This window comes from Bombus fervidus, chromosome 1, assembly GCF_041682495.2.
Source record: "Bombus fervidus isolate BK054 chromosome 1, iyBomFerv1, whole genome shotgun sequence".
In the NCBI taxonomy this organism is placed as follows: Eukaryota; Metazoa; Arthropoda; class Insecta; order Hymenoptera; family Apidae; genus Bombus; species Bombus fervidus.
In genome coordinates this window covers 16,825,531-16,846,495 of record NC_091517.1, presented here as the reverse complement: position 1 = coordinate 16,846,495, position 20,965 = coordinate 16,825,531, and the positions used below count along the sequence as shown (strand labels likewise).

Sequence of the window (20,965 nt, the reverse complement as noted above, 5' to 3'; positions counted from 1 at the left end):
CGTGCGCGAACCTTGAAAACAAAATATATTTACAATATTGTTGTGTTACGGTTTCTTTTAACGTGATCGTTAAAGTTGTGTGTTTATTTGACGATAAATGGAACGTGAAAAAATAATCTATTCGACATTTAAAAGTGCACATAGGAATATGTATGTATTTCTAAAAAGTTAATTTTATTTCAAAATAAACATGTAAATGTATAAGTGTATTCTTACAGATATTTGAACGTAAAATTTTATAAAAAATTTCGACGTACATAGTACTTGCTTGTTTCGAAGACTTCATCTTACACCATCTTATTATATGACCCATAGAAATCCGTGTCAGAGAATTCAGAGTATACGACGTGTTGATACAAGTCCAGCTTTGTACGTGGTGTGGAATATCTGAATAATATAGTTGCTATATTGTGTTTAAATTGCGGCGGTATTGCGTCTGACTTGTGTTTGAATATTTGACGTACGTGCCGTGTGTTTTCGTGTATATATATAACAAAACGTTTGGATAGTATAAATCAAATATAACGTACACTATACATGGCTGTTACGGAAGGTGACTTATGTTCCATTCGGATGTTTGAATTGTGAATCTGCTGGACTCGCAAGTTAAACAAAAATATTCCTTTCATCGGTTCACGTTGAGAATAATTCCGAATAATTGACGTACTAGTACCGGAAAGCAAAATTCCTACGGTCCATTAGATTTATTGCAATGTTATTACGTTAGCGTGAAAAAGTACGACGTCCTGTAATATAGAGAAGTGTAAGATAAGTGGATTACAAAGAACCGAACAGGAGGTAACGACTGGAGCCAATTTTCCGATACTCCTAATTGACGTTCGTTTAAATCAATTAAAAAAAAGGAAGCCTCGTAATTGGCTGAACCTTAAAATCTGATTTCAACCGCGTAAAAGTGGCTGGAATAAAAGTTACTTCACTGGCTTACTATACTGGCTCTACCGGGTTTAATCACATTTTTTGTTGCACTTTTAAATTGAAAAAATATCTGATAAGTAGAGATCGATATTTGTAATATTCTATTCTCACGTTCATCGTAACTTTTACTATATTAATTTTCATTTTAATTCCAGTACAATTATCTAACATAAACGTTTAAAAGTACAGAAATTAATAAACAGAAAGGTACGGAAATTCAGTGTATAAAATAGTGATACAGAAAGATTACTCTTTCAAAAGCAATCCGATATCAGAAGCAGAAATACTCTTATAAATATTAGCCTTCTGATATATTTTCTCGGTTCACAAAAATATCCTTCTCATATACAACTAATATCTTCTATTTCGTTACTAAATTCCATCTTTGAAAGTAACTATCACCCTTATCCCAAAAGGTGAATTCATCAAGATAAAACATGAATCGTGCAGATTCAATAATAATCTTCGATAATCCGAATTACCGTAAAGCCTGATAAATTTCGAGCCATTTAAATTAATTTCCTGGAAAAGCAAATCGCATTAAAAACAAGCTCTAACGGTCCATCGATATTCGTTGATCCCTTTGACGATGATGCGAAATAAATTAAAGGTGAAATCTCATCGAGAGGCGTAAGAAAGAGGAAAAAAGTAGAGTAGGACGAAGGCAGATTACGTGAAATCGGGGGTATCGCGGTGATCGAATTCGATTTGCAATGTACAAGGTTCGGGTCGGGAGTTGGGCCAATTGAAAATAGTTCGGTTTCAATCCAACCCATCTCGGAACTTCCCGAATGCTCCTGAATAAACACTGACTTTCTGTGCGCGAGGCTGAAATCAATTCAACGGAACAACCGAGGCGTGTTAAAGGTGGCTTGAACGTGACAGAGAAAACGGACGCGGCCATCCACTAGTCAGATAAGGAGGCAGAGCGGGAAAATTTGAACGGAAAGACCGCGAGAAGATCGAAGAAGAACGAAGTCAAGAACCGTCGACGCGTTCTATCCGGTTGAATAAAAAGCATCGCGTCGGCCAAACGAGATGGAAACTTACCGCTTCTTCCGCGCCCGTCCCGAATCGCATTTCGGTTTCGCTGGCAGGGAGAAACCTCCTGGAAATCTTGTTGCGCATGCTATCGATAATGCATCCCCCTAACACCGACTTACTGACGCAAGAACCAATGCACTCGTGCCACTTCGTCGATTCTCACGCGGTAAACTCGCGTAACAAATCCCTCCATTCACCGGATAACTGGTCGTACGATCCTTTCTTTTTGGATAATCTTCGAATTGGATGAAACGGTTCGGATGAAGATATAATAAATTCTGTGTTTTTTAATCGGTTTTAGTTTTAGTTAGGGACTCTTCTAATGATGTTTTCGGAATAAAGTCAATTTTATTGCTCGTGAGATTTGGTATCTTGGTGTATATTAATCGCCATTTGATAGAAAAAAAAAGAATCATATTTAATTAAAAAAATAAATCCTTCGAGATGTAAAAGATAGAATATGCAGAAAAATATCTGAGCCATTCGTTAAATATTTGCGAAAGCTCTACGAGAGCCAAAAACGATATCGAATAGTAACTCACGTTTTTTAAATTATTGGAACGTAAAAACGCGTATCGATATCATTCAACACGCTTGCGATCGACGCGCTAATTTAATAATCCAGAAAAAGGAAGAATGGAACATAGAAATACAGAAACAGAGAGAACAACGGCAATTGGGGCAAAACTGTTATAGCTGGCGTATTGTTTGGTCTCTAGCAATAGAAGACAACTCGCACCATTAGACCGCGTTGTGTTTCGACTCCGACAAATATTTGCCGACGGTGAAACAGGAAGACTGACATAGAACGCGTCGTGCACACAATGGAAAAACCAGCGTTGCTTCGCGATATAAGGATCGATAGCATGTCGGTTATTTATATCATGCTCGTTAATCCATCCCGCGATCCGTCGTGCGACCCGATAATGCGTATAATTCGACTATCGGTAAATCGTTGCCAAGGTTGGTCGAATAACCGCGCGAGATGGACGACATCGAGAAGCGCGATGGTGGATCCGGTCTGGTAGTCGACGACACGAACATCTGTAACATGCCCGCGTTGCAAAGAGACACGGTAGATATACGACCAGCTTCGTGCGATTGTCGGATTCTGTTCAAAAGTGAGAGAAAATTTGTTCTACAGAAGCGAACACAGAGGAAAAATGTTACTTGTTAAAAATTCCACCTGCTATCATATTTTATCGTATAAACGCAGTAGAATACGTATATTATTTTATTTCTGCAAGTTATTTTGACGTTTATTTTATTAGTTTGCGTATAATACCTTTTTACCGATTGAAATAACCCTACTATACGGATTATTCGAATTTTCTTCTGTTTTTGATATTCTTCCTCGCTGAACCTGATGCCGAATTTACGCTGTTTCGAGGAACTCGGCAGATGGACGTTTCTTTCGTCCTCGTTTTGTACGCGACAAACGAAATAATGTAAATTCGGTTTAAAATACACGATATTTTCTCATTCCTTCGTTATTAGGTACATTAAGGACTAATAATGTCTCTATAGTATACAACAAGTTTAATTATTTTGTGCAAAGTTCGAGATTGAAATAAGATGTTGAAACTTAGGCTCCCCATCTTGTCATAAATTTACTTTGCCACACCTGCCTGAAAAAGGAGGTTGAAATAAGCTGAAGGGACGATGGACTGTCAAATAGCAAACGTCACAGAACATGACTGATCATTTGAATTTAGCAAAAGCATGACTTACCAAAGGAGTTGCTTTTACACAGAAGCTTGCAATTTCTGCTCGCTTTGATTCGTCGAAAGGGTGCGGGATACTATCGTACAACGTGAGACGCTCACTAATGACTAGTTCCTCAGAGACACGGATCTTTCGTGCTTCTATGCTTCCAAGTTACATCGTTGTACTATACAATGTTGTTCATTGTCGAGTACAATGTTTTTACGCCGTTAATTTTTTTACTTTTTTTTTTTTGCGACAGCATGATGCTGTTTTAGCATCCATATTACACCGCGTCCCAGTTTTTTCCCGCCTGAAAATATCGTGTCACATATTGCACGATTTCTCATTTTTTCTACTTGCTTCCGAAAGATTTTTACGATTTCGAGACGTCATCTTACCATTTTTAATTTCACTATAGACACGTTCTCCAGGACAATGGGAATTAAAAATTTCCTTACTTCTGCTTAAACCGAACTTCGCTAAACTTGTGCTTAATCGAGCAGTCGTGTAGTTTAATAAAAAAATTTCCCGTAATTCGATGTATTTAATGGTGTACTAACATTATATTTCTAAACATTATACACTTTTTATTTATCCTTAATACGTGGCAGACGAACTAGAAGAAATTTGCACCTTTCAAACATCCTCTGCTAACACAAGCCATTACGACAATGTTGCTTATTCTCAAGAAAATTCTTCTCCGCTTGTACACATATACTGTTTTCCCTATTTTGACGTTTATTTCCTGCACGTCAGACTATACTCCACAAAATTTCCTAGTTGCCAGCACACGATCATAGCCAATTCGGATGTAACTCGAATATACTCGAATATAACATCTCAACATTTTCAACGAACGAATAAGTAAACAGCGAGGAAGAAGCATTTATTCTTCTTGCTTCCTGATGGTTATGGGTCTTGCGAAATTCCTACAGCGCATAAGTATGCATTTCTGCAGCTTATTACACGTATAAAGTATCCGATTTAACGTCGCGCTTTATCTTTCTTTCATCCCTTCCTTTCGGTCTTCCGGCGCCGTGGCTGAGAACCGTCGCCGGCCGCCAACCCCCTTCTTCTTCTGCTACGTTTCGTTCGTTCCGCGGTTTCGTCTCGCTTTGTTCACCCGGTTCGGAGGCCACAGCGTGCTCCTCCTGACCTCTTTCTTCCCTTTTCGTACCGGGAGAAATAATTTAATTCGTATTACGGCCGTTACCGCGGCAAGAAAAGCCACATTGTCGGCGCGTAGATGTTCCGCATTTGAAATCGAGAGAAGAAAGAGGAATTCGTTGGTTGGTTACTGCCGTCGCTGCTACTGGCTGCTGCTGGCTGCTTGGTTGCTTGGTTGCTTGGTTGCTCGTTGGTGGCTCTTTTCACGCGGCGAAGAAACAGCCTGAAAGAAAAGGCTGCTGCGGTTCTTGCCTCGTAATAGACGTTGCAAACCGAGATTCTCAGAATTTCTACTGATGGAATATGTCGAAAATAGAGGACTTTTGAATAAGGCTTTGATTTCGTATACTGGGCTGCTCGTGTGTTTGTAAATGCGCCAACCGCCACGATAAGGTTTTGTTTCGAGGTGTGCTCTTTCTACCTCTCTCTCTCTTTTTCTCTTTCTTTCTCTGTATAGGTCCATAGCTTGAAAGAGCTTCTTGTTGTTCGAGTTAACTTAATTTTCAATGTTTTTCTTTTTGGTCCCCCTTTCGTTCGAATTTTTATACAAAGGCACAGACGGCTGACAAGACCGTAGAACTGGCATCTTTGTTTCAAATTTTGCTGCAAGCTGTAGGCTATATCAGAGAAAATGAGCATAAATGTGGAAGAATTGCGGTTTGAGAAAAATATGCTCTAAGAAATGGGAGTTTGATGTATTACCCAAGAGAAATATAAACGTTTTACCGCGTTTTACTCGTTAGTTTCAGTCATGAAACGAGTTACATGGCTTTTTTAATTTGTTTATCAATTATTACATGTTTCCAAGTCCTATCAATTTGTTTTTATTTTTATAACCATTTACTGTATAGTTGTAGAATACCACGATGGCATTAATTAATGTGTAATAAGATGTGCTTAGCAAGAATGATGTACGAATTCACTTGGAATAAACATTTACATCTGTGTAACCGTCGGTAAAATTATCGAAACTGGATTTCCGTGAAATAGATGGAATTAACTGTACGCAGTTGGGTGTAAAGTTATATTTTCGCGCCTCAGTAATAATTGGTTCCGTAATGTCCACTAACGAAACTAGTAAGAGAACTCGGTACAGGCTATGCTGTGTCTTCTTCGATGACACCCATTACGAGCTCTTCGTTAGTAAGCCACGGTAATTAATTATCATGCTCCTATGAAGCTGGCGAACGCTACAAAGAGAAAGCGTCTCCATGCCTGATTTCTCTGCTTGGTAACAAAGCGAAAAGTGTTCGCGTTAATTATTTATTTGACCACGAAAACATGAATCGAAGTCTCTGTTCTAATTCATAGCTCTGTCATTTCTCAACTGTGATATATCGTAATAACATTATATAAAATATTTTTTTATTATCATATATTACGTATTGCATGTGCAACTAAAAATAAGTAAAGAATGATACATGTATGGACAAAGGGATTCTTTAAACTTTTTCGTTAACGCGTGGATAAAGAAGGAATTTATATTATTATTAGACGCAATTATTATATTCCTTGTAGAAAAGAAGTTATACTTCATACATTAAATAATAACTAAAAATTAGATTAATACGATCGCATCTTTATAGAAATAAATGAACATAAATTCAGTGATCAAGTAATATCCGGCTTAAGGGTGCTTGTTAAATAATTAATCAGACTTCCATAAATGTTGATTAAAGTTAAATAATTAATAGGTTCGGGGAAGTTGTTTGTTTGCAGGACGTAAGACCGGTAGAACTTATGCGCTGCATTACACATGCCGTATCTATAATAAATTAGGTCTGCATTAACGTGGATAATGCACAGATTACAACCTACTTTCCATTTTAAACCATAATCTGCTGATTAAGAATTCTACGTAAGCGCAACTCGATATCGGATCCTATAACCGGTTTTGTTCTCTTCGTCAATATTCGTCATATCATTTAGCATTAAATTACAAAGACAATGAACAGAATGATAACATGAAAAATCCAAGGAAAGAGATTGAAGATAAAAGAATATTTTTTTCTTTCTAAAATCATATTCTCCCGAATAGTTGGGAAAACTCGTAGAGATAGGCGATTACAACGAACAATCGGGGATAGTACGAAGGAAACGAGATAAAGGAAATTAAGGAAAGATTTATTTAATAGAGACTGGTCTGGACAAAGGGTTGTTAGGCCTAAGATAAAAGCATCGTTCAAAGTCAACGGTTGAGTGAGAACATGTGGGAAAAAAGAGATTGCTGGAAATCCCGTCACCGGTGATTGCTTAGGCGAAATAAGGCGGGCGCATCTGTGCAGAATGTTTATGACTCGAGACATCTGCTTGACAGACGTTATACTTTCACGGGTACTTTCCCCTGCACGTCGGCAAAATAATGGTCGTCAAAGTTTATGAAGTTTTGTGGCTTATGGAAGGTCCCAACCGTTGTTCAATTTCTCTTCGTCCTCGATGAATTTTTTGAAAGAGTTATTCCAAAACCACGAACGTACCAGGCGATTTAAATCGAGTTGGCTGAACAACTAGGTATAACATATCACATTTGTTGTTTCTTTATCAATCGACATCACAAATATTGAAAAAGATAAAATATTTTTTATAATTACACTCGTGTGAAATATCTCTAAAACTGAACTTCCTTGTCTTGATAACGACTTACAAGTCACAAAGTAAAAGCCGCCCTTTTTTCTGTTACATTAAAAGAAGAAAATAGACTCTGCTCTAATTTAAGAAAGCGCAAATGTTGCGGAGAGAAGATAATTCAAGATGTCCGATAGGGAAACGTAAACCATGTGGCACTGTACGTCTTTAGAATAATTAAATACCTCGATTGAAAAGATGTTCCTCGATGTTGAAAGGCTAGATTACCCTCGTAAAATCCTGTTTCCTCAAGCTTTTCGATTTTGCTCTATAAACGAGTGCTTGCTATTCCTTGAAAACAGTCCATTACAAGACGGAGGAAGGGATGAGAATAGATATCCTCGAAAGACCTCGAGTCCTTGCGAGCTCACGTCCAATCAGATTCGATCGATAACTCTCAGATGTTATTCCTGATAGCGTATTCAATTAATACGGCTATGAAAGTGGAAAGCACTTTGTTATGACTTTGGGCAATATCTGCGAGTCTCCTATTGCATACCCGTCTACTATAGAAACTCTGGCAGATCTTCACTGGCAAAGATAAAGTGCTGGTATTTAATGTTCGGAATTTTAATGATAATTTCCATAAGCTGATCATACTAATAAATTCTAAAATTTGAATTCGAATTTGACTAATCCAAATTTTTAGAAGTCACATTTACAATTCTATATTTTTCATTCATTTTATATTTAGTGATATTTACTGTAAATAAACAGCAGGTTTGATCAAATTTTTAGCGATTACTAGTGATTTTATCAAATATATATGTATATATTTTATATTCCTTTGCAGTATGACATTGCGTTCGATATTGAAAATAAAAATTAATAAATATAGGAATTTAATAAATAAATTGCAAACGTCCGCTAAATAGTGATTGAATATTCTGGAAATGTAGTATTATCAATGTTTTTGCGTTACCGTGATATGATTATGGCTCGAATAAACTTGGTAGTTTCTGTTGTATTGTTTTTAAAGTAAATGGGAGTACGATCTCGTAAAGGGAGTTTACGCGACAATATTTTATTAGCTTTTCGTTCTGTACAAATTCTGCAATTTGCACGGTATTTAAATTTGCCGGCTTTATTAATAATATTTCATGAAATTTTGTATGATATTGTTATGTGATAAAATGTCAAATAAGAGAGCGCATTTTATGTAGAACGAAGATTATCGTGTCCAAAAACGAACAAGTTGCTAGAGTACATAAATGAGAGTGTTCTGCCATAAATCACATTACTTAAAGTTCACTTAGTTATTAGTATTAAGGTAAAAGATAGAAGGTCTCAATTGTTCTACTTTTAATCTTCGTACACTGTTTAGCTCTAATCTTCTGTGTTTTATCGTGCTCTCGGAAGTTTGTTTAGTTTTTGTAGCTGTTTTAACTTGTTTTTAAATTTTTGCACTTTTAAACTCACAGCGCATTAATACTGCTCATCTTATAACCAAACTTAAGCTAAATCAAATTTTTAATATTTTTACAGTTTATTGTACAAGTTTAGAAAATGTTTCTAAGACTGAAACTCCTCTTTCATCACTGCTGCTGATAAAAATAAGTCACGCTCAAAAAAATTATCCTTTATACTAAAAATGTTAATTATACTTCTGAGGCTATATAATCTCTTCTAAAATTTTTCCATCCCTAATTGTGATATTCTTCCGCAAGAAAAACTTAGAAAATCGACAACTACTTCGTTTAAGGTACACTAAGTACTCGCTCATTTTTCACGCGTGTGTACATAACACAAACACTGTGCAAATCTATAGCGCAAGATTTATCCCACAGAATTAATCTATGGTAAAAAGTAGCACTCGCCAACCTAGCCAGGCAAATAAATCTTGGTCACGAAGTTGGAGAGAAGAAAAGGTAGCTCTCGACCGGGTCTCGATTTTCTTATCTTCTTCTTCATGGCACGTCGAGGCGGCTCGGAGTTCCGCTCACCTGAAGTTTCGTGGTGCCGTAGTTCCGTTCCAGTTCTCAAGACAAACGATTCTACCTCGATCCCACCTCTGTTCGCGAGCATAGCCTGATGTTGTCACCGATTTCGCGTTACGAATCGCACAGAATAGAAGAGTTACCTTATCGACGTTCGATCACAAATCGTGATTCGAACTCGACTTGCTCTCACCTCGACATTGCTGCGAACATACGTGGTTTCAATATACGTTTCGTTACGTTTTCCAAGGGAAAACCGAGCATTGTAGCAGTTTTCCCGCGAATATTCGGCACCAAATTGAAAGCAGCCGCCGCGAAAAGCGGCTTACTCGACGTATAACTCGCGAATAGATTTCGACCAGGTCCCTTTGTTCCCATTAATAGAAAGTTTTTTGTTTCGCTGTTTGCCGAACCGTGCAACATAGAATGCCACGTATCGCAGCCGTTTCTCGGTCCCTTTTCGTTCCTGTCTCTCATAACCGGACAGGGGAAAAAGCTCCCCTTTGTCCGGCCGGTACTTTCGCGTGGACGTTTGCTCAGTAAAATAGAATTCGCGAACACCCGGAAATCCTCTTCGAACCCGATGAATTATTTACGCAGTTCTAGTTTAAAAATTCTTGTCTCCGGAGATAAGTAAACTTGTGTCTGTTGATCTTCTTTGCGGAGTCGATACTTGTTGCGGATTCACTTGTAAGTTAGTATTATACTAAATTAGTTAGTAGGTTTGTGGATTAGGTGACATATAGGGGTTATTCTTTTTTCTTTCATATTAGAATGACAAACGGAAACGATAATATATTTGATATTTTATTTATTGGAAATCGCGACGTATCCTGTTCTACCGTGTCATTGTGTGACTGTACGATTGTGAGGAAGAGAAAATTTATAAAGAATAGATATATAACTCCCTCAGAAGGTTTAATAAAGTTATATGTATTATCTTCCCTATTTTTATAAAATTAATAAAAATGTACTTCTTCGCTATCAATCTTGTAAATACAATATTTTATGAGCTATTTTAAATAATAACATTTTGGAGAACGTGTAATATAAAGATATAACACCAAATTGACATAAAACATCTTAAATTATTATAATTTATTCATCAACAACCATCGATACCATTAACCTTTTTTCTTTGGTTTCTATTTCAGAATATTCCCTCGGCAAAGTGACGCTCAAGGCGGTCACGGATTTCTCGCTTCTGTCTAAATTAAGGGTAAGCGTTTCTTAGCCTCGTATTTACATTTATATCTACCGCTGTGTTGGCCCACGAAAACAGGGTTGGAAAACAACCGGTTCCAATTTGTTCGAGAAAGTTCGTGGCCAAGCCGTTTCACCCCGGCGGTTTTCTTACTCTGAAACGATTAAGTCGATAAATTCCAAAGTTTCCCTCCTATTCGATGGCTGTCTTAGTATTTGTATTTCGGTATACCATTTTGCATTTTACTTGCAGCATCTACTTCTCCCTCGTCCTTTGCGAAGCCGACCGACGAAGTTGATTTTCTAAACATAGCAGTGAATTTTTTCTTTCTCCGATAAAAAAGAAAGAGAGAAGCGAGCGAGCAAGCGAGAGAGAGAGAGAGAGAGAGAGAGAAAGAACTCTTTGCTAACGATTGTTTGTACAACTTGCAGCAGAACTCGTGGAACTAGCGATGATAGGACAGTACAACGATATTTTTATGCTCTCCCGCTGTGAATTCTTTTTTTCTTCCCTTTTGGATTTTTCGAAATACAAAAGTCGAGCATCTCGAGTATGCATGCACACATTTAATGACAGCTCAATTTCAGGTTTCTTGTCTCATATTGCTACTGCTGTAACTCTTTATATCTACGAAATGAAACATTTAAAATTTAGGGAATTTTTATTCATCGCGGCTTGTTACATGAATGTTAATGAAAATAAAAAGTCTCGCTGGTTAAAAGAAAGGTATAATCGTTTGTGTGTCTTTTTAAATGAATCCGGGTTAAATTATCTAAGACATCGACGAATTGTTAATTTCCAATCAAAACCAAAAAATTGAAAATTATTACCTTTACACACGTAGTATAAAATATCCAATCGTTTCGTTAATGAATTTAGTGGGGAAACGTTCGAGGAATGTGTAATTCTACGCGGTGATGTAATTCCCTGAAAAAATATCTCGATAAAGGAGCTCCGTTCGATTTACCTCCGTCACAGAAGTACTCTGATGCAAAGTAATTTGAAAAATAATTTCCTTTCGACAAATAATATTTGATAGAGGAAGGAGATGGATTCTGATATACGTTTCTGAATATTTCACGGAATCAGAAGTTTCTCATTTGCGCGTCTACGGCTGATACACCGGAACTCTTACAGCGATGTTGAAAGATCAAAGGATCGTGCAAGCGAAAAAAAAAACGCACAGTCCCTCTACCTTTGCCAGTATCTTGGAGCTTTAAAAACTAAGTTTTGCTTCTGACTGTTCAGCATGAAAAATAACGCGCGCTTTTAAGACGTAGTCTTGATATCTTTTTTATGTCAACCATCATAGTTAACGGGAAAATAATCGGGTTATAGGAAAATACATAGCAGCGATTGTTAAGAGGATAAACTATGTATGATTTTGCAAAAGTAAGAATGTGGAAATGAGAAGTCGTTAATGTTTCTGTTGTTACAAGCTTTTATGAAGTTTTTATACAGCAAAACGATATTTGAAAGATATAGCTAACATTAGAATACAAATATTTTTTCCCTGTATGAAGTAACGTATGAATGTTAATTTCGGTAATATTTTTTCTTTAATTACGATACGTACATTGCTGATGAACACACATAATATTATTTCTAATATTTACAGAGGGAAATACTGAGAAGAATTAAAAATAGTACAGTGTTGTAATAATTTAAATGAGCTTTATTAAGGCCAGTATTAAATTACAATTGCATATGAAATATGTATGAATACGTATATTCTCTATACATATGTGTATATGTAATTTGAATTTAAAGTAAAAAAAAACGCATATACCAAAGAAGAATATTCTTCTTTCTAAAGTTATCTTTCAAGTTCATTACAACAGCGGAACAACTTTGTTGTCAAGAATGAAGGATTCGAAGAAGAAAACTCAATAACACAGAGGTTCTAATCAGCAACTAGAGTTTCTGAAATTAATCTCAAACACGTCAGATACACCTCAAAAGTGTCTTTAACGAGCTTCTGATTAACGTTGAGACGAAGCGAGCGGTAGCAAGTAACGCATTCCTTGAATGGTTTACAGTATTTACACAATCATCTGGCTTATTTGAAAAGTTTACGCAATTTCCTGTCGCGTCACGTGGCCTGAAATATTCAGAAAACTTCTCGGAGAACAGGGTGGCTCCACCGACAAAGAAGCAAACTCGCGTTTGCTGGATACGTTTCTATATCCGTAGGAACATGAATGCATGCTCTCCAAACCGGTTGCTTTCGATCAGCTATCCGGATCAACTTTTGCTGTGAATTCTTTTATCTAGTGTCAATGTACTACGATCGTTGCGTTGGTTTACTGTGACTACATGATACTACATGAATAAGAGATTCGAATTGTTTATGAAATAGATTGTAATAGATTGTAATAAATAATAGATAAGAGATTTTAATTGACGATTGATTTTAACACACGCGCTGTTAATCGGATTTTCATTAGGTGCTTATATTATAAACATTCCCATGAATTACCGTTGATTGAACTGCATGATTTACATTGAATTTTTCATAATTTACGTTCATTACATACATACATTACATGCACTTACTACATTACGTACATTTTCATCAATTACGTTCATAGGTTCTATGAATATTCTGTCGATAGAGATTTAATGTAAACGTCGTATCAACAAACATTCCACGTATAATACTCCGCATATAAAAACCAAATATTTTCTTATACAAAATAATAAGTGTTTGTCAACAATTGCAACAAAGATAAAAGTCACAATCAAAGAATAATAAAACGCGGTAAAAATGGTTTCTCGCTGAGATTAAGAATTCACAAATCCAATAAGAAGTTACATTTCGCGACAAAGGACATTGTCGTCGCATAACAGAAGGAATTAACGATTTCCAATACGATATTAACGAGATCGAGAGTAATAGGGATATACTGTTACGTATTATATAGTGCAGACAACGTGACAGCAAATACCTACTTCTTATCCTCGACGTTTTTCATCCCTTTTTCTCTTTTTTATTCATTTGCATTCGCGATCGCTAGAAAAGCGAATACAAGATAGGATGAAAAAAAGAAGATAAGATATACAAAGACTGCTAATCATCCTTGCAAACCATCCCGATCCTGGAAACTAGACGTTAAGCAGAAAAGGTTTTAGCTACGGGATTAAAAGGAATTTCGTTTATTGCATTGCCTCCACTTTGTCTCTTTGTCGCCCGATTATCGTTCACTCTACAGTAGGTGTAATAACGAAGAAAGAAGAAACGGAGAAAAAAGAATATCGTTGATAATTACACCGACTGGAAAAATGGCTTTCTTTTTTGCTTTTTCTGTTTTACGTACTTTCTCCTGTCGACCCGTAGTTTTGATGCGGGAACGAATCTCTTTCTCGTACTTTCTTGTACCAGTGAAAGAAAATTACCGAGGACATGGCCTCGTAGAGTAGGTTTTAAATCCCGCGTACACCCCCCTCGGATAAATGACCACGCAACTGAAGATTTACGCGAGCAGTTCTCATTATCTGGCCCGTTACCATAACGTGGTCATTATCGTTTGTTCGTAATTTTCTAGTCTCCACTCTACGCTTTTTCTACGAAAGATCTCCGCACCGATTAGGACGAACGAACGTGAGATTGTTTACCGAGTTTTTCATTTTTATTCTGTTTATCCTTGACAGAATTGTTAAGAGGAACACGCGAACGACGATGATCTAATCAAATCTTAGGATCTGTCTCGTTTACAATTCACTGAAATTTCTTTTCGAAATCATTACAGTTTGGAAAATTCTTTCGTTTGAGACTTGATTCTTCAGAAAATCGAGTTTGAAAATTTATCGAGGATATAACACGAATCTCTCAGAAGCTAAATCGATCAACTTCACGTTTCGTCGAATCCTTAAAAATTATATTTATCTTGAACAAAAGTTCGACTCTCTTCCTCCAATTTATTTCTAGAATAACTAACTGGAATATTCTTTTTTTCTTTCATTTATTTTTAGAATAGCCGTCTGAAATTGAAACACTGTACACTCTGCGACTGTCCCAGTAAAAAGCAATATGTCTTTCCTCTTATTATCTTCTTAGACGTATACTCTGATATATACCCGTTTCGATTGTCCAGATGAAGTTGATCCCCGGGGATATCCCATTAGATGGATCAAGCCGCGTAATCTTAACAATCCGCTGAAAAATACAAGTTTCCTACAATGCACAGCTGCGCCTTGTTTGACATCTGTACACTTTATTGTATCGCGTGTCTATGTGTTTATACGAGCAGAGATAGGAGCAGAAATTATAGTGTAGCGCTTCAATCACGCCGCGTCAATAACAAAGGCGCGCCACAATTCTTCCAATTAGTTTCACAAGTTACTTCGTGCCGCGCGAGTATCTTCAGAAACGGGAGATCCCATTCGCGAGACTAAATAGCGATAATTAAAGTATATCCGTTATAAACTGAATTGCGTTTATGGATGAAAGCGTCTATCGAAGAATAATTGATAAAATAATAATTTGATTCTAAAATAATATTGTTCGAATACGATGAAATTATAATCTTCTCAATTTTTTTGAGAAAATAGCGGATAGAGTGATCGTATGTATTTTATGTTCTATGCGATCGATATCTGTAATGAAACGAACACTTGTCGAATTTGTGTTATAATCTTCGTGTTTTATGTGAGACGGTGGATATATTTTTCTCGGCTTCACACTTCGTTATGACGTTGCCTCGGTGCATAATTACATCGACGAAAGCTGCAACATCATGTCGATCAAGTATTTTTTCTGCGGACGTTTTTAAAAACGGTTGAGAGAAACAAGTAAGTCTGCTCACGTCAGTATATGTTGTGAATTATGAACTCCTTTGTTCTCTTAATCTTCCTTTAGATTTGACATCGTTATTAATGTCACATGTATTTCTCTCTAGACTATTTTTCTATCGACTAGAACTATCAATAAAACGATACATACTTTCATCCTTTCCTCCGTGAAACTTACTTACTCTGTTTAATGTATCAGAGCCAAACCCAAACATTAGCTACAACTAAACTCAACCATCACCATAATGCCAGATCCAAGCATTCTCCACCACCCTAACTCTCCAGTACCATAGCTACTCGTAAATTAAAATTAGACTGTTCAAAAACTAACGTAGGACCGTCCCATTTTCATTTCCACACTCCAAACAACGTATCAAGGAAAAGAGCCTCGAGAAACACGAAACATGCATATACATACAGATTCCTTAATGTATATAAAGAATCATGTGTGACGTTTCTAATCTTCGTAACACTCCGTTCGTCCCAGTTAACACCGGAAAGCTCGGTGTTACCAAAATCCTCGCTTTTCCCTTGTTTTTTTTTCAAACGAGCTGTTGGCCTCTTCCATTTAAACCGCTTAAGGAACACGCGGAGGAGACAGGACGCCGGAAGGACGTCGGTAGTGACCCATATGATCCTTCATCTACTTACGTAAATACGTAAGTGTACATGTGCGTGTTCCCTCAGCGTCGACATCGTTCTTCCTTAGAAATCTCCCCGGAGACGGTTGTATCTCGTAATCACAAGCGGTATTCCGGTGTTCATCGGTGCTCGTGCACACGTAACACAACGCACATGGACGCGTTTCGTGCGTGTGACCAAATACACGACGAGAGGTTTAGTTACATAAAGGGTGCGATCCCAAGAGGGAGGCAGCAGGTGTATATCGACTCCTCACCCATATTAATATCTTGCTTCGAGCCTTCTGGGGTTCCGTCTTGGTTTTCCCCGTATCGCTGTCACATTACAGGAATACGAGCTGCAACCTAGAAGCGAACGTAATGGCGAAACGCTCCGCCGCAAGTGTTATCGGCGAACGCTTCTTAGTCACGTCGAACTCGTACATATGCTCGTGAATATTTGCTAAGTTTTGTCACTGATGAAATATCTGTACATTCAATAATTTTAGAATTATTTAGAAGACTATATCGTTCGATATATGGAGCGGCTTTATTAGCAGATGAAAAGATTATATTTCCCGTAACACGATCATGTAATTTCTTTCCGATTGAAGTATTATTTTAGTACAATGAACATGACACCATTGTTCTCTGTAATATTATATTAATACCTTTTTTCGTTGTCAAACGTACGCGTAATTAAAATATTATTATTCGTCAAGAACAATGGTACAAAAAGTCTTTTTTATATTGTAATACTATAGAATCATGAAATTAACCGCTTTTATGTTATATTACATAAATTATATTTTTTATATTCATTCTCTCAAAAAGAATGAAAACTCGTATTCGCGATAGCACCGATCATTCGTTATATGAATCACTATTTATACAAATTTCTTCATCGTACCATGGATATCATCGATATTATTTTCGAGGTAATAACTCGCTTAACCTCGTTATTGACCGCGCTTCTCCTTTCAAAAATAATCGCGGGATTGATCATAAAAATTTACCGAGCTCGGGCAAACAGAAAATGTGGAAATAATTACGGAAGCATTTCGCGCAGGAGTCGATGGAATCGCGTTATCAGCGAACGTCATTACGCGAACAACTGGCGTCGACAGTATCGACATTCATTGGTAATTAAGTATTAACAGCTTATCGGTGGAAAGTGACCTCACGTCGAGAGTTCAAGCTTCCCTTCGTGCACTGTTCGCGCCGTCTCTCATTTATAATTAGAAAGTTGATTACTTGCGGTGCCTGCGCCATACATTCGGCATATATACCAGATACGATCCCTCTTCGAAAAAGAGCTCCAATTCTCCGATTTCTTTCTGGGGGAACGATTAGATTATTCACAGACGCAGACGTCTATTCAGAGACGCTTATAGTTTGTTTCTGTTCTTTAAATAGAGTTATTTTTGATAAGAAATAACGATTAAGATATATTTTTATACAATTAACTCCGCTACGATCCTTCCTTAAGTTTGTTCTCACATTGACGAAAGAAAAGAATTTGTAAATTGGTCTTAAATTTTGGTGTATTACGTCCATATAAAAATATCAGGAAAGATATGTTTCTGTATTTAGGAATTGATGAAATAATACTCTTTCCACAGTGTAAAAAAAAAAAAAAAGTAGAAAAAAGAAAGCTATGTAATGTACAAGAGAATTATATCGTACTTTTTCAACTTTTAAAAAATCGTGCCTGATACAATTAAACACAGATTACAAGAAGGATTAATTATCTAAATTTTCATTGATTCTTCATTATTTCTGAGCACGACAGCGTGCTCTCACGAACCTGGAAACGAGGTTCCTGCGTGACATGCAGCTCATCGAAAAATAGTCAAATTATGAAATATCTTGCGAACTCTGTTCCGCCACAGTGCATCGATCGTATAGTATACTATTTTTATTTTTCGATACAACCACGTCGAACGCTTGGAGTATCCATTATTGGATGAATAACGTATTTTGTATCGTTAATATACAGTGGTCCATTAATTTTCGCCCGGGGTTACAATTACCTCTCGCTTGGAAAGCTTTTCGATTTTTAACGGAACGTTCTCGGTTTCCACTCGGTTCTCCCTGACCAATGAAAACATAAAAATAACGAAAATTTTTTGAGCATCGAAACATCGCCGAAGTCTGTACGATATTCGAATTCTCTGTCAATGGCGCCGGTGTGTTTTGAGTTTTTAAATCGATGCTGGTTTGCTTTTTCCTGAAAGGAAAATGTTTTCATTGTTTGTGCATTCGATGAATGAGCGTTGAACATTGTTGTATTATTGGGCATGAATATGAAATGATTATTCACAGTTATTCAAAAGTTATAAGAAAAAACATTAGTTTTTCATAGATTTCCTCTGGCATTGAATACAAGATAGAATCTTTTAATAATAAAATAGTAATTAAAAGTATGTAAATGATGTATTGGTACTAAAGATTGCGAGAAATTGCATCATTTGTATTGTACATACATATAACTCTTTCACGTCTTCCTCTTTTGACGAAAGATCTAAGAAAAAAATATTTTCTCGTGTTCTATAAAATCCAGAATGTAATCTCACGCAAAAGTGCTATATAGTAAAAAATTCTTTAAATTACTCATTTTATTGTAGAAGAATCTTACATCTTACGATACAAGATACATGCAATTTCCATTTCTTCAATCGATATTCAAATTTGAAGAGCGAATATACTTCTTGAGAGTTGGAACTTATTATCCCTGAAGCGTACTTCAGCTCCTCAAATTGAAATTTCTCCTCGGTGCAGCATATTTTGAACTAAAACGTAAATTTCAAAGTAAAAACAATGATCGATCATAATAAATGATGATAGTATATACCATATTATCCAGCACCATTTTGAAATTTACACTGTAAAACGAAGCCACGCGATAATAAATCGGGTGTCCTTTTAACTTAAAAAAAAAAAACTCTATTTCTAGCTTGCTTTACGCTTCCTACAGTTACTGTCTTTTTCCATAATTAAACACATTTCTCCTTTTTTGCACGAAGTAGTACCTCCTGCATTATGTTCGTGTTTCACTTTAACCCACTAAAGATCAAAAAGTAATTTATCATTATGTTATAAACAGTTGAATTTTCTTTTAATTTTGTATAACTACTTCTACGTGAGACAAACAGCAATGGAAAAAGAATTAAACAAATTCATCTCCCTTTCATAGTCGCAATACTAAAAAATAAAATTTGATAATGTATCTTGACTGAAGAAAAAGATGGCAAATAAATTGTCGTGTTAACGTAACGTTGGTCTTAATGGATTAATTGAAATTAGGTCGAAGAATCATACAGACAGAGAATGAAAGAACGTGATGTGGTTCAAATGAGATAACATAATCACACCAGGGAAATATAGAAACTGGTGGTGTCTATGCGGTTTGCTTTCGACCGACTAACGATTTGTATTTCGACCGAAGCAGTTTAGCGAAAACTTTTCCTCCGCCGTTTCGTTATTACGCGCCCCGGTGGTGGCCCACTTTGAAACTGAATCTTTCCCCACAGTTCTCGCTCTAACTAGAATATAATGTACCGTATATAGACGACACCGCCTCTGGGAAGAACAAACTCCCTCGATGCTCTCTAGATCTCGACCTGCGTTCGTTTTCTCGCGAATCGATTCCGCCTCTTCGAAAGGCACTCGGTCCGTGAATAATTACCCGAAACTTCTTTCGCAACCAGCAGCTATCCAACCTCACGGAGCACGAGCCAGTTTCCTGGTTCGCGACTGTATGAAAATATCTCTCGTTCCTGATGGAACTTTCGCGTAATAAGGAACAAACACCCTCCAGCTTTTTCTTGCATCATCGCGGGACCGGAGATCCGATCGATAGTTCGACCAAGCGTGAAACCTGTGAAACTTTTGAAATTTTTATTCCAAGATACAATACGAATTGGCTCGTTTCAACCTCCTCTCTCGTTCTTCCTTCTACTTTCTTCTTTGCTCTCTGTCCGATAATATGGTCGTGAATTTTGCACGAAACGAATCAAGTGCCGCGGATATTAAATAAAACGAAATGGCGGATGGTAATCGTTTCGAGAGCAGAGGTTAAAGGGAAAGAATTCGTTCACGGTCTGAACGATTTAATTGACGGTAGCGATCGTCCGAGAGAGAAAGGAAAGTCTTGATTCAGTGATTCGTTTAACGAATTTTGTTCCCGTGAATCGTTGCTACAAGATCCTTATGTTTTACCGTGGTGTCTCTTTACCGTTGAGTTTGAGGTTTTAAGAGTCGTCAAGTTGCCGCGATTTTTACTATTTTCGAATCTGCAATATTTTATAAGATGTAAATTATTAGATTGACATCGATTTGTTAAAATGTACTAGGAGCAAAAAACAAAAAAAAAAAAAGAATATAAATATCCTATCAGATTCTGTATGTCTGTTGATATACAAAAATGATTGCTTGTTTTTTAATTATACTGTTTATAATTCAAATGAATATCCTTTCATACAACCACTGCCTCGTATTTTCATTCAATTTCATCAAACAAAATTTACTCGTAACTACATTTACGTTATTCACTTATAGAAAAATTTTTCACCAATTTTAAAACCGTATTCTGCTATGGCATATAATAAATTAAATCGAATTAAAAGGGAAAATATTCCCCAGTAAACAGCACCGGCCCATTTCATTCTCGTGTTACTGTATTTCATCCCGATGAATTAAAAAGATCGATTAGCATCTCGAATATACATGAATTTATATGAACTATTTTATATAACAAAATTTAATTAATACTATAGACTGCTAAGTTATAAAATTTTTGTTTGAAGAAGACGAATACACCTTATCACACGAGCTGGATAAAAATAAATTCTTTGATATTAAAACTATCAAAATAATCAGTTCTCAATTTTTCATAGAAATTTGATAGATTTATTACTGCGCACTTTGGGGAT

At 36.5% G+C, this 20,965-nt stretch overlaps 1 protein-coding gene across 9 annotated transcripts in view; it reads left to right on the top strand.

Annotated features, from left to right (window-relative positions):
* The window catches only part of Kek5 (leucine-rich repeat, immunoglobulin-like domain-containing kekkon 5 protein), a 338,741-nt gene that overhangs the window by 294,659 nt on the left and 23,117 nt on the right, over positions 1-20,965 (top strand). For 2 of the 9 annotated variants that reach the window (XM_072005917.2, XM_072005936.1), the window contains one exon: positions 10,571-10,635. The exons of 5 other annotated variants lie outside the window; for them this stretch is intronic. The gene's annotated coding sequence lies outside the window, so the exon portion shown is untranslated. Of the gene's footprint in view, positions 1-3; positions 151-10,570; positions 10,636-14,958; positions 15,426-20,965 lie in introns of those variants that run through there. 2 more of the 9 variants (XM_072005926.1, XM_072005944.1) reach the window with 2 other exon arrangements.